Source organism: Eleutherodactylus coqui, chromosome 4 (assembly GCF_035609145.1).
Source record: "Eleutherodactylus coqui strain aEleCoq1 chromosome 4, aEleCoq1.hap1, whole genome shotgun sequence".
NCBI lineage: Eukaryota > Metazoa > Chordata > Amphibia > Anura > Eleutherodactylidae > Eleutherodactylus > Eleutherodactylus coqui.
The window spans coordinates 258,954,236-258,966,540 of NC_089840.1; the positions used below are offsets into that span (position 1 = coordinate 258,954,236).

Sequence of the window (12,305 nt, forward strand, 5' to 3'; positions counted from 1 at the left end):
CACATAGGAATGAAGACTTTCACCCCAAAATGGATACCCCTGTTTGTCCCGTGTTCAGAACCATACCCCTAGTGGCCCTAATCTACTTAAAGGACACATGGCTAGGCCTATAATAGAAGGAGCACCCGTTGGATTTCAGGGTACAACGGAATAAATTCCAGGCCCCATCGCCCACTTATAGAGCCATTGAGTGGCCAAAACGATAAAGAACCCCCACAAATGACCCCTTTTTAAAAACTAGACCCCTTAACGAATTCATCTAGGGGTGTACTGCATATTTTGACCTCACAGTATTTGAATAAATCTAAGCAAAGCAGAAGGAAAAAATTAAGATTTTCATTTTTTTGGCAATTTTCGTCAATTTAAAAACAGGTTTTTTTGTACAGTGTACATAGGAATGAAGACCTTCACCCCAAAATGGATACCCCCGTTTGTCCCGTGTTCAAAAACATACCCATTGTGGCCCTAATCTACTTACAGGAAACATGGCAAGGCCTATAATGGAGGGAACACCTGTTGGATTGCAGGGTACAACTGAATAAATTCCAGGCCCCATTGCCCACTTGTACGGAATAAAAATTGACACCTTAAAAAAATATCCCCCCCCTTTCCCCCGCCCACACACACTCTGCACCCTTTTCGGCGTTCCCCAAACCTTAGATAAAAGTAATAATGTGAACTGTGTAGTATTTCCGAAGACAGGGGTAATTACGGAGGCTGGTTGGAATGGGTACATGGGGCAATAAAACCGTGTTTCCCCCCTTCTCTCATGCTTTTTGGGGGTATTTCGTGACCTCAGTAGCGGGTATGGGGTGTAAAAAGTGGCACTCTGTGAGTCTCCGTAAGCTTGATGAGGTGCGGTGGTCTCGCACAGAAGGTGCTCAACAAGCTGCTCCTGTAACTGCAGGAAGGCGAGCGTTCCGCGGGCTTCTTGTAAATTACGGATTACAGGTAGCGGTCTGAACAACGCCGGGCTCACGCAGCCGTAGGCGGAATCCGCAGCGGATCCCGGCTGTGACCCTGCATACGGCCACGTAATGTACTACACATAACTGCCTACTCAGACAGGCGGTCATGCGCAGTACTTTTTTTTTGTTTGCATTTCCCGCACCTTCGTTTAGCGATGACACGGGTACCCGCAGCCCGTATACAACGTAGTTGCACATGGGCTGCGGGTATATCCGCGACCATGGAGCACAATGGGCTCTATGTTGCGGATATCTGCGGTAAAATAGAACATGCTGCGTTCTCTTTTCTGCGAGTAGATTACGAAATTCCGACCCGCTAATGTGAGTGGAATTGTGTAATCCAATGCAATTGATCTGCATATTACCGCGGATAAGACGCATGCGGAATCCGTAATTCGTATCCGGTCATGTGAGACCGGCCTAAGGTAGATCGCTACCTTTTTATCACGTGACCGGGGACCGCTCAACGAGGCCACCCGTCACTGCTCCAGGCTCTCGGCGACCGTTGGTCGCCGAGAGCAAGGTGATTTTAAATTTCCTAGGCTCCCAGACTCCTGCGCATGTGTCCGGTGTTTTACCGGCGTTCGCATGCGCAGAATCCGGGAAACTTCACGGAGGAAGATCGCATCTGGGTGCAAATACGGAGGCCTCCGGTAAAAAGTTTCATCTCCTCTCACCGATCACATCGGTGAGGGGAGATGAAACTTCACCTTTTTTTTACTTTTACGTGATCGTCATTATCCATTGGATAACGGCGAACACGTGATCAGGAACCGCTCACCGCGGCCCCCCGTGACATCTCCAGGCTCTCCGCTAAGTTTTGTAGCCAGGAGCAGGGAGATTTTAAATTACCACAGCTTTTGCGCATGCGCCTGCCATTTTGGCGACAGGCGCGTGCGCAGAAGCTGGGGTAAGGTCCGCGGATAAATCCGCGAGCCTTAGGTACGTCATTTCATCCTCCCTCACAGATATGATCCGTGGGGGGAGATGAAACGCAAGCTTTTTTAACTTTTTTAAACTTTTTTTTTTACTTTTAACACTTTTTTTTTTTTTTTACTTTTTACCCCCTTTTTTTACTTTTTACACTTTTTTTTAACTTTACATGATCACTGTCATCCATTGGATGACAGTGATCACGTCCCCAGTGACATCTCTCTGCTCCTGGCTACACATGGCAGCCAGGAGCAGAGGGATTTTAAATTTCCCGGGGCTCGAGCCCCTCTGTGCACGCGCCCAATGATTGACATCAGGCGCAGATGGGCACTTAGGGTCCCGGGACATCGCAGAGAACCCGAGGTAAGTATTTTCACCTCCCCTCATAGATCCGATCCATGAGGGGCGGTGAAACTTTACTTTTTTAAAACTTTTTCGCAATCGCCGCTATCCAATGGATAGCGGCGATCACGTGCCCGGGGAACGCTCACAGCGGTCCCCGGTAACACCTCCTGGTTCTCAGCTACCTTCAGGAGCCGGGAGCCAGGAGTTTTTAAATTTGCCGGGGGCCCCCGGGCTTCTGCGCATGCGCGTGACGTCAACATCTGGCGCGCATGCGCAGAAGGCCGGCGGCGGGTCCGGGAGGACCAGATCTCCGGGGGACACCGCAGACAAGCCGGGTGAGTATTTTCAGCTACCCTGATGGATCCGATCCATCAGGGCAGCTGAATATCTGACTTTTTTACTACTTTTATTTACTGTATTGCGATCGGCGCTAGCGCCGCTCGCAATGCCGGGGGGGACTGCCCGCATCCTGGGATGACAGCTCCATGCTGTCGGCTACTTGTGGGCACTGACAGCATGGAGCTGTCACGTCCTCAGGCAAGTGGGCATTAATCCTAAGAGGACGCATAAAACTACGTCCTCTAGGATTAAAGCCCACTTGCTGAGGACGTAGTTTCCCGATGGGGCAGTCGTTAAGGGGTTAAATCTGGAGGCCATGATGGATGTAAGGAGTTTGAGGTCAATATTTAGGAGGGATATATAGTTAGATGGGGTAGTGGGATCTTTCCCGAGTTTCGGTATGGTCGTTATGAGGTGGATTTTGCCTTGTTGTAGGATGTGGTTGTATGGGCAACTGCTTTACGTTTCCTTCATACTAATTTAAACTCCTTAGTAGACATAATCACACATCATAATGACCTGTATGTATGTGAAAAGGCGGCAGTGCATGTAAGGGCGAGCACCCACTGGCGTTTGCGTTTTCCGCGGGAAAACAACGCAGCGTTTTCGCCGCGTTTCCCGCAATTTTTCCGCGCGTTTTTCGCGGCGTTTTCGCGGCTTTTCCATTAATTTCCATTGACTTTCATGGGTGCATTAGGAGAAAAATAAGGACACATATGCAACTGACAGTTCCTATGTTAAAAACGCAAACGCAACTCAAAAAAAACGCCAGTGGACAGGAACACATGTTATCTCTATGCCTGTGCAGGAAAAACGCAAAACGCAAAACGCAGGTAAAAAAACGCCAGTGGGTGCTCGCCCTAAGTGAGGAGGCGCAGGACATGTTTGTGAGGAGGCGTCAGGAGATGTATGTGAGGAGGCTCTGCGGCAAGTATGGGAGCAGTCACTGAGACATGTATATGAGGAGATACCAGGACATATATGTGAGGATGCATCAGGACATGTATGTGAGGAAACGGCAGTACATGTATGTGAGGAAACGGCAGTACATGTATGTGAGGAGGCGGCAGTACATGCATGTGAAGAGGCGCAGGACATGTTTGTGAGGAGGTGCCAAGACATGTATATGAGGAGGTGCCAAGACATGTATGTGAGGAGGCGGCAAGACACATATGTGAGAAGGTGGCAAGACACGTATGTGAGAAGGTGGCAAGACATGTATGTGAGGAGACGGCAGGACATGTATATGAGGAGGTACCAGGACATGTATGTGAGGATGCATCAGGACATGTATGTGAGGAAGGGGCCAGTACATGTGTGTGAGGAGGTGGTAGGACATGTATGTGAGGAAAGGGTCAGGACATGTATGTGAGCAAGCGGCAGGACATGATTGTGAGGAAGGGGGAAAGGACATGTATGTGAGGTGGCGGCAGGACATGTATGTGAGGAGGCGGCGGGACATGTATGTGAAGAAGGGGACAGAACATGTATGTGAGGAGGTCCCAGGACATGTATGTGAGGGGGCCTAGGGACATGTATATGGGGAAGGGGCCAGGACATGTATGTGAGGAGGCACACGGGCATGTATGTGAGGAAGGGGCTAGGACATGTATGTGAGGGGGTACCGAGACATGTATGTGAGGAGGCGGTGGGACATGTATGTGAGGAAGCGGCAGTACATGTATGTGACGAGGTGCAGAGGCATGTATGTGAGGGGGCGCAGGGATATGTAAGTGAGGGGGCGCCGAGACATGTATGTGAGGAGGCGGCTGGACATGTATGTGAGGAGGTGCAGGACATGTATGTGAGGGGGTGCCGAGACATGTATGTGAGGAGGCGGCGGGACATGTATGTGAGGAGGCGGCAGTACATGTTTCTGAGGAGGTGCAGGGGCATGTATGTGAGGGGGCGCTGGGATATGTATGTGAGGGGGTACCGAGACATGTATGTGAGGAGACGGTGGGACGTGTATGTGAGGAGGCGGAAGTACATGTATGTGACGAGGTGCAGGGGCATTTATGTGAGGGGGCGCAGGGATATGTAAGTGAGGGGGCGCCGAGACATGTGAGGAGGCAGTGGGACATGTATGTGAGGAGGTGCAGGACATGTATGTGAAGAGGCGGCGAGACATGTATGTGAGGAGGCGGCAGTACATGTATCTGAGGAGGTGCAGGGGCATGTATGTGAGGGGGCGCCGGGATATGTATGTGAGGGGGCGCCGGGACATGTATGTGAGAGGGCGCAGGATATGTATGTGAGGGGGCGCCGGGATACGTATGTGAGGGGGCGCTGGGACATGTATGTGAGGGGGCGCTGGGACATGTATGTGAGGAGGCTACACGTATGTGAGGAGGTGGCGGGACATGTGAGAAAGCGGCAGTACATGTATGTAAGGGGGTGACAGTACATGTATGTGAGGGGGCGCCAGAACATGTATGTGAGGGTGTCCCGGGACATGTATGTGAGGGGGCCCAGGGACATGTATGTGAGAGGGCGCAGGATATGTATGTGAGGGGGCGCCGGGATACGTATGTGAGGGGGCGCTGGGACATGTATGTGAGGGGGCGCTGGGACATGTATGTGAGGAGGCTACACGTATGTGAGGAGGTGGCGGGACATGTGAGAAAGCGGCAGTACATGTATGTAAGGGGGTGACAGTACATGTATGTGAGGGGGCGCCAGAACATGTATGTGAGGGTGTCCCGGGACATGTATGTGAGGGGGCCCAGGGACATGTATGTGAGGAACGGGCCAGGACATGTATGTGAGGGGGCCCAGGGACATGTATATGAGGAAGGGGCCAGGACATGTATGTGAGGAGACGCAAGGGCATGTATGTAAGGAGGGGGCTAGGACATGTATGTGAGGGGGTACCGAGACATGTATGTAAGGAGACGGCGGGACATGGATGTGAGGAGATGCAGGACATGTATGTGAGCGGGTGCCGAGACATGTATGTGAGGAGGTGGCAGTACATGTATGTGAGGAGGTGCAGGGGCATGTATGTAAGGGGGCATCGGGACATGTATGTGGGGGGGAGGTAGGACATATATGTGAGGGGTAGCAGGACATGTATGTGAGGAGGCGCTGGGACATGTATGTGAGGGGGCGCAGGAACATGTATGTGAGGGGGCGCTGTATGTGAGGAGGCTACACGTATGTGAGGAGGTGGCGGGACATGTATGTGAGAAGGTGGCAGTACATGTGTGTGAGGGGGCGGCAGTACATGTATGTGAGGGGGCGCCAGAACATGTGTGTGAGGAGGTCCTGGGACATGTATGTGAGGGGGCCCAGGGACATGTATATGAGAAAGGGGTCAAGACATGTATGTGAGGAGGCGCACGGACATGTATGTGAGGAAGGGGCTAGGACATGTATGTGAGGAGGCAGAGAGACATGCATATAAGGAGGCGGCGGGACATGTATGTGAGGAGGTGCAGGACATGCATGTGAGGGGGTGCCGAGACATGTATGTGAGGAGGTGGCGGGACATGTATGCGAGGGGGCGGCAGTACATTCGTGTGAGGAGGCGCAGGGACATGTATGTGAGGAGGCTACACGTATGCGAAGAGGTGGCGGCACATGTATGTGAGAAGGCAGCGGTACATGTATGTGCGGGGGTGCCGGAACATGTATGTGAGGAGGCAGTGAGATATGTATGTGAGGAGGCGCAGGGACATGTATGTGAGGGGGCGCCGGAACATGAATGTGAGGAGGTGCAGGGGCATGTATGTGAGGAGGCACAGGGACATGTATGTGAGGGGGCGCCGGAACATGAATGTGAGGAGGTGCAGGGGCATGTATGTGAGGAGGCGCAGGGACATGTATGTGAGGGGGCGCCGGAACATGAATGTGAGGAGGTGCAGGGGCATGTATGTGAGGAGGCACAGGGACATGTATGTGAGGGGGCACCGGGACATGTATGTGAGGGGGCGCAGGGACATGTATGTGAGGAAGGGGCTAGGACAGTTATGTGAGGAGGTGCAGGGGCATGTATGTAAGGAATGGACCAGGACATGTATGTTAGGGGGCGCCGGGACATGTATGTGAGGAAGGGGCCAGAACATGTATGTGAGGGGGCACCGGGACATGTATGTGAGGAAGGGGCCAGAACATATATGTGAGGGGGCACCGGGACATGTATGTGAAGAAGGGGCCAGGTCATGTACGTAAGGGGGCACCGGGACATGTATGTGAGGGGGTGCGGGTGCATGTACGTGAGGAGGCGCAGGGACATGTATGTGAAGAAGGGGCCAGAACATGTATGTGAGGGGGCGCCGGGACATGTATGTGAGGAAGGGACCAGAACATGTACGTGAGGAGGCGCAGGGATATGTATGTGAGGGGGCGCAGGGACATGTATGTGAGGGGGCGCCGGGACATGTACGTGAGGGGGCGCCGGGACATGCATGCCCGGCCGGGTGTGCCGAGCCGTGGGCTGCCGCCCCTCACACCCGTCACACCCGCCGGCGCCGCATCTCCTGCTTGCTGTTGTTATTGTTATTATTTTGCTCTAATGCTGATGTCATGACGTCACCGCTCAGCCGCTTAAGACACGGCTTCCTATTGGCCGCCCGCCGCTCGCAGCTCAGCCAATCCCATGTCTCACCGGCCGCGGGTGCAGGGTGACGTCACGCAGTTCCCGTCTGCTTTATTTTGCTTCTTCGGTCTCCGGAGCCGCCATTACAGGAAGAAAAGAACCGGAGCGCGGCGAGCTGGAGAACTCCGGAGCGGGCCAGAGCTGGGGGGACCGGACGAGCGGAAACCAGGGGGAGTCCGGTCCCGGGGGAGATGAGCGGGAGAGGGAAGCCGGCCACGGGATAAAGCCAGGTGAGCCCGCCGGTTACACGGAGTCCGCGCAGGTACTAGTGGTCGGCTATGTCCGCCATACACCCCGCAGCCGGCCTGTCGGCCTTTAGAGTGTCAGCTCTGCGGGCGAGGAGCTGTGGTCGCAGGAGGGCGCCCTCTCCTGCTGGCAGCCCGCATTATCACCTCCCAAGTCCTTGAAGTGTCCTCTCCTGGCAGCCCCCCTGTGGGGGACCCCTCTGAGGGCCTCCCTCCCCTCCCCCTCTGGGGCCACCACCCAGCTTTCCTGGCTCCTGACCGGTAGCCGACCCCAGCCCCCTATTAGCCCCCACATTGGATGTCGCCCGCTCTTGTAGCGACCGGCGCAGCGCCGAAAGTGCGAAATACGATTGCCATACGAATGCGGACTGATATATTAGCGGTCCGTCCCACTTATTCCAGCCCGTAAAGGGTTAATCTAGCGGTTGCCAGGACAACCAGAGTTGTATTTCTTGTTGGCGGACCCTTTGGTGTTGCGTTGTCTGCCGGCCGCTCTGCTCTACCAATCGGAAAGGGGGATAACTGAACGGGTTGTGCTGATTGGCTGGGAGCGGTTGGGTGTTGAGGCTCCTCCCTTGAGTCCTTTCCAGTTGGATGCCGGGCGCAGATCGGGAGAAATTGGCGACCGCTGGATTAACGGGGTATTCTCCGACTCTTGCGCCATCCACAGGGTAACGGTATGATGGGTGGCGTCCGCTGGGGCCCCCTCTTCTAGAGTCATGGCGGCACGCGCCTGCTGACGGAGATTATCGCCGCAGGCCCGCTGGGATGGAGCGGTACTGAGTGACCATTCAGTCTCGGGGTCAGTGGGGGTCTCTGCAGTTACCCCAGGACCAGAGGGGGTAGTTGACCTGCTTCCACGCCGTTCTTCCACGCTTTCCCTCTTTGGTCTTCCAAGATGGCCGCCGCGCTCCGGGTGTTTGCTGCTTTTGGATTGGTCAGCGCAGGTCGCATGAGAAATACTGTAAACCGGTGTCGTGCGCTACTAGTGTGCCGCATCGGAGAAGGGCTGCGGCCATCTTGGAGGAGGGAACGTCCGGTCACAGCTCCACCGATGTCCGCAGGTAGTATTACTAATGTTACCCTCCCCCGCCCAACTGGTGGCCGCTTTAACGGACCTCCGTCATCACGTTTGGGTCCCATGAACTGTTATGTGGCTTAAAAGGGGAGCGGCGCTGCACCCTCGCGCTTGTGAGCATGACGTGTTTCAAGCGGGAAAATAAAAAGCGTTTGGCGCTATATATATATATATATATATATTTTTTTTTAACTGCCCTAATAAATAACGGGCGATGTCGCCCCCCCCCCCCCCCCCAAAATGTGAAAAATTGCTGGGAGAAAAAAAAAAAATCGCCCGAGTAAATAGTTCTATTGCAAATAATGGATTCCACATCCGTGCCGTAGAAAACTAAAAACTATACCATACAAGTACGGCCCTATAGTGATACCCTGCAGCAACGCCCTAGAGTGGGCGGTGCCCGGGTATAAGGTTACCCGCTAACCACAGGATAGGACATGGCTTTATGATTGGTGCCCGCGGCCCCGAGAACGCTGCAGCTCCATTCACTTAAACAACAGCGCCAAAGTGTCTCAAAGCGCTTGAACTCTGTAATTCCCAGTAACGTGTCTGTGGGGCCCCTCGCTCTATTCACTCCGGACCCCTGTTCTCTAGATCGGTGGCGGCCATAAAGTTATCCTGTTGATGGGGGATAAGTTTGTAACTTGCCACATCCCCTTTAAAGGCTGGGCCATTAAAGGGGTTTCCAGGAAGTTTGTAGAGTCTTGAAGGCCCGATCCCGTTCTTGGCCATCTTGTCCGCTCACTTCTGGGCCGCAGCGGATGAGTGCTTCCAGGGGGCCAGGAGACTGCGGGGGCATTGAAGTGGCTGGAGGAGCGAAATAGTGTTTACTTGCAGTTGATGATTGCTCTCTAACAAGCCCTTGTATAGGGGTGACCTCCGGTGGACACCCATTGGTTGCTTGCTGTTGCTCCGTGTGATGTGTGCGGCCACTTATCGTGGTACGGCCATACTTGCGGCGTTGTCTGCAGGAGCGGTCGCTGTAAAGTGATCATCACGTGTTACACATGTAGCGTGTTACATGGCTGGGACGGTCGCTGGTGCCGCAGGCCTGTATACCTTGTACTGAAAGTGAATACTGTTTACTACGGGCGGACTAAAGCGTCCGGCGAAGTGTATAACCAGCGTCCAGTGGGGTGGGTGACATCGGGGCCTCCGCTGCTGTCACCGTGCCCATCTATACGGGGGATGGGCTGCTTGTCAACAGTGTTCCCACCCGTCTGCCCATTGTACCAGAGCATTAGCTGCACACTGTGTGACCTCGGGTGGCTGATGGTGCTGACGGCCTGTCACCTGCCGGCGGCACCCATGGAGGCTGGCGCTGGGTTTTACTATGTTTGTTACTCGTGTAACTCGTTTGCTCTCCTATTTTGGACTAACAGTTTCTATTTATGTAGCGATTTGTACTCCTCCGGTCTTGTGACTCACCTGACTCCGCAGGCCCGCATGTACATTCCGCCGTGAGCTCCTCCTGGCGCATAAATTACCGGACGTGGCAGCGAGGTGCCTTTAATAGGTGTCATCGCCGGCGGCTGACTGTGACGCGGTCCGGCAAGAGCGGGCAAAAACCCATTGCTTGACGTCACGTCATCCAGGCGGTCGGACATGGTTCAAAAGTGCAGGGGCGCTGGAACTTCCTTATGCTTCTGGGATAGAAAAGCGTAGCGCTCTGTGTTTTTCTGCACGCCCGGCTTACGCGGTTCTTAAAGGGGTTTTTTTTTTTTTGTAATTTTACTAAATTTAAACGTGTAGAACTACAGCCGTTCGGGTTGCGCTCGCGAATGCGGTGGTGCTCTGAAAAACTGGTGGTTTTCTAGCGCATTTTAATGCATGATCTGTTTGTCCTGCATAAAAAAAATAGCAAGTTTTTTTTTTGTTTGTTTGTTTTTTCTGCCTTATTTGTTTTTACCACTTCTAAAGAAAATAATGGGCGATTTGTGAACAAGAATCTATCAAAAAATGGGACATTCAGCAATTTTTCGAACTGGGTCAGCGGGTGTATTTACGCGGATGATGTTCCGTGCTTCGCACTTATATAGAAGCCGTTATAGGAAAGGCTGAAGGAGAAAAATATCCCATGGAAATTAACCCATAATTGCCTGTGTGACTATATCCGTAGTCCAAGTTTGACAAATAGCAGCGTGTCCGATATTTGGATGTTATCCCCATTATCCTGTAAAGAACCAAAAAACAATTACGTCGCCCTCGCATCCCATGTGATATACATGTGATTTTTATTTATTTATTTTTTTCTTTTCTTCCTCTATTGAAACATGATATTTTTCATGCATGTGCAGAGATGTGATGTATTTTTTTGTAAAATGCATCACACTTGCAGAAAAACGCAGGTCCCTGCGCAGTACAGCGAACCCGGAAGTGGATATGCATGTAAGCGGGGCTCATTGGCCGCGGGCAGTGCGGCATTCCCTGCGTGCCGTGGACAGGAGGCCTTACGCTCACATCTGCGTTTCAGCCAACAGCCCTAAATAGTGCAGCATGCCAGAACCCCAATGGACCCTATTATGGTCCGCGGGGTCTCTTGGGTGCCGTTTGGGTCCAGCAGGTACCGGATCCGGCGCTGCTTCGTTCCTCAACTCCTGTGATTGAGTAGAACGGGATTTATCTAGTCTTCCAGCCGCTTCTTAGTAACGGCGCTGGCAACCACTGTTGGCGTTATGGAAGGTCTCCGGAGGGCCGCAGGCTCCGACACCTGCTTACAGCCGCTCTACCTGAGATACCAGGCCTGCGCGATGCTCATATGTCCCCATAGAGAGGAGTGGGGGCTGTGCAGGAAGTTGGACAGAACCCGTTATATTCAATGTCTGCCAGCCGGGACTTACTACAACCAGAGCTGAACAGGTTAATGCTGATGTGACCCGGTTCTGTCTCCAATGAGAACAAGGGATCGGGTACGATGAGATCCAGTATAACGGATACGGCTTTCCCTGGAGGACCCCAGAAACGGTAGATGGTCAGCTGGTTCCTCCAAGGTGGTCAGGTTCGCCTAGATGTAATCGGGGCCGTACTTTACTTCTCGGAGGGCTCCTTCACACTGGCGCGAAAATTAGGCGATTTTCTTTTTCTTTTTTTTTTTTTTTTCTTGCGATGCGAAAGGGAGTGAAAGTACATGATTATGAAACCAATGGTTTTCAGTGGTTTATGCTCATTTGCGATGTTTTCACTCCTGCGATGCTGCGTTAGGCCGCCTGCACACGAGCGGAAATCCCGCCGCGGGATTTCCGCCGCTGAAAGTTTGCATAGGAGTGCATTAAAATACGCACTCCTATGCAGACGGCCGCGGTTTGGCCGCGCGAAATCTCGCGCAGCAAACAAACCGCGGCATGCCCTAATTTTCTGCGGGGCACGCAGTCACCCGGCCGCCGGCTCCAGTCTGCGCATGCGCCGGCTGCCGCGCCAGCCGGCACATGAAAGAGCCGGGGCCGCCAGGCGCGGGTGAGTACGCGCTCGTCCCTGCAGGCGCTTGGGTTGGATCGCGCAGCGAGAATTCTCGCTGCCGGAGCCGACCCGCTCTTCTGCAGGCGGCCTTAATAAAAGAAAAAATCACAGCATTCCCCTTTTTTTCTCTTTTTGTAATATCGGCCATTGTTTTCAATGGGGCCGGGGGCAGCAGCGTCGGCACCATTGAAATCAATGGGAGAAGATCGCTATCCCCTACCGCAGCTGTGACGGCTGCAGCAGGGGGGGATTCCTTCATCCCCGCAGGCATGTTAGGCTGTCGCATCCAGGGGTTTTCAATGGGGCCGGGGGCAGCAGCGGTGGTCCCATTGTAAACAGTG

At 53.4% G+C, this 12,305-nt stretch overlaps 1 protein-coding gene across 2 annotated transcripts in view; it reads left to right on the forward strand.

Annotated features, from left to right (window-relative positions):
• Positions 1-7,211: 7,211 nt before the first annotated feature.
• The window catches only part of ZRANB1 (zinc finger RANBP2-type containing 1), a 56,489-nt gene continuing 51,395 nt past the window's right edge, over positions 7,212-12,305 (forward strand). The window contains exon 1 of one of the 2 annotated variants that reach the window (XM_066601174.1): positions 7,212-7,415. The gene's annotated coding sequence lies outside the window, so the exon portion shown is untranslated. The remainder of the gene's footprint in view (positions 7,416-12,305) is intronic. The other variant, XM_066601173.1, reaches the window with a different exon arrangement.